The sequence below is a fragment of the Phalaenopsis equestris genome, unplaced genomic scaffold (assembly GCF_001263595.1).
Source record: "Phalaenopsis equestris unplaced genomic scaffold, ASM126359v1 Scaffold000002, whole genome shotgun sequence".
In the NCBI taxonomy this organism is placed as follows: domain Eukaryota; kingdom Viridiplantae; phylum Streptophyta; class Magnoliopsida; order Asparagales; family Orchidaceae; genus Phalaenopsis; species Phalaenopsis equestris.
This window is the reverse complement of record NW_018164444.1, coordinates 15,081,403-15,084,138: the sequence shown is the minus strand read 5'-3', so window position 1 is coordinate 15,084,138 and position 2,736 is coordinate 15,081,403.

Here is a 2,736-nt window from a genome sequence, read left to right as displayed (position 1 = left end):
AAATAAATAAATAATTTGAAAATAGTTCGGGCATGTTTGCATTGCGAATAATTCGCTCGAGTATAATGTCTTTCTCATTGCGAATAGTCTTAGTTAAGAAGGAAGTTGTCACATGAGTTTTTGGTGTGTATTATCATGGTTTGAATCAAATCACTATTTTTAATCGTTATCATATTCTAATTCCTGATAAAACTATTGGATAAGCTTCAAGGTGCTGCTGCTTTTTCCAAACTAGACTTATGTTCTGGCTATCATCAGATTCGTATGGTTGTGCTAATATTTATAAGCTGGGATGTTGAATGCATGAAGGATAATATGACTTTTTTTATTATGCCATTTGGCCTCTTCAATGCACTAATGACTTTCCAAATATTATGAATACAATTTTAAAATCTTATCTTCATCATTTTGCCATTGCACTGTTCAATGATTTTTACAATAGTTATATGTCAGATCATGCAAACCACTTGACTTCAGTACCAAGATTCCTACAAGTAAATTTGCTTTTCGTCAAAAAATACAATTTTCTTTGGATAAAGCGACTTTGAATATCTGTTATGTTGCTAGCAATAGTTGTTGCTCCAATTGTGCACAAGAGTGGTGCAATTGTGAATTAGCCACCACCCAAAATATTGAAACAGTTATGTGAATTTTAGGCCTCACAGGTTAATATCGACACCGTGTTCAACACTCTGTAACAATAGCTACTTCTGTCTCCACATTTTTGTTAAATATTGACGTTCAATTTAGATAATTCATTTGTTGCTTTGAAATTAATTTTGGCAAACTGTTTATCGTTGAAACATATGCTTTTGGCATGTGCATTGGTATAATTTTAGTACAAGGAAAGCAAACCATTAAAATTTTCCGCTAAAAAAGTTAATGCAAAAATTCAGCAACCTTAAACATATGTTTGCGAACTCTTTTGTATAGTCAATTCACTTTTCAAATGGTATCAAAATCTTTTAGGCATAATTTATTATCAAAACAGATCAATGAAGTATCCATGAGATGATGAATCAGATCATTCAAACACCAGAGCTGCAATACTTTCTTGTTAAATTACTTTGGTTTGATTATCCAATTGATTATATTTTTGATTCATCTAATCAGGTAATTAACTACCGCATTCACAAAGAAGATTTTCTCATTTCCTCGGTCTTACAACATCTTCATATCTTGTTAAATTACTTTGGTTTGATTATCCAATTGAGTATATTTTTTATTTATCTAATAAGGTAATTAACTACTCCGGACTCACAAAGAAGATTTTCTCATTTCCTCGGTTTTACAACATCTTCACTTGACAATCCACTTTTATTAAAAATCCAACAAGCAATTATAGAAGTCACAACATTGCCTTAGCTACTTTCTAATATTTTGCTACATCCAGATAAGTTTGTCTAACTATATTTCTAAATATGGGTTAGTTTTGTATGATGGAAAAAATTATTGTTACTTTCAAAAATACCTCATTTCTTATATCCTATATGAATTTTGTTCTGAGGTTATTGTCAGTCACTTAGGAGTCAAGAAAATCATTTACTGTCTCAACGCAATCTATTTTTGCCCATTGTAACAAACCTACTTTAAGAATTGTCAAATATCAACATAGGTAGGCCGTTTTCTACAACCCCTTCATTCGGGAGGATTTGTCTATGGATTTCATCATCAGTCTCCCTGCTTTGGGTGGTAAAATAATAATTATAGTGGTTGTTGATCGCTTATCTTAATATGGTTGTTTTATCCTTTAGCAAATTATTTTACTGTTTTAAAGTTACAACTATTTTTGACTTTTTGTTGCTGGCACTTGTAAGTTGCATGGTATTCCTTGTGCTATTATATTTTATTGAGATCGGAATTTTATGAGCAAATTTTGGCGCAAATTATTTCATCTACATGGCAAAGTTAAGGTTTAGCTCAGCTCATCATCCATAAACTGATGGGCAAATTGAACAACTTCAGGTCTCAAACAGTACCTTCGTTGTAATACTATGGATTTTCCTTCCACATGTGCAGTACTTGCCTTGTGGAGAATTGCAATACTACACTTCCTTTTCTATTTCAGTTGGCTTCACCCCATTTCAGATCATGTATGGTGGACTTGCACCAACAATTGCTCTTTATATGCCTAATCTCTTCTTCAATTGAACCAGACAACAGTCTTCTCACTCAATGAAGTACCAATTTATGCCAAGTTAAGCAAAATTTATCAGCCATGCAAAATCGTATGAATAAACAAGCCAATAAATATCATCAGGATTTGCTGTTTAAACTTCAACCATACCATTAGGTTTCTATCTGTCAACAGCAACTTTTGGAATTGTCCAGGAGATCTTAGGGTTCAGATGCTTGGAGAAATAATCTTTTGTATGCGTTGCATACATAAGGTTTAGAAAGAATATAACTACCCCAAAAGCTACAATTTTTGTATCCCGATAATACATATGAATATCAGCAGAAGAGATTTTATAGAAATTTGTTTCTTTAATGGATTTCACTTTTTTATTTCTTGTTGGCAGCTTTATTGTTATCAAGATGTGCACTGGGCTTGCAGTCATGCACAGTTGGTTGCATTTTAGTTATTTGGATGCTTTTATGTGCAACTTACCGCTTCATTTGCGCTCTATTGAAAGTTTGCTTATATGTATACATCTTTATTTTGTTCACACTAATGCTTAGCTGGTTCAGCGAGGGAAGAATTTATGTATAAATAGGGTTCTTTCATTTCATTTT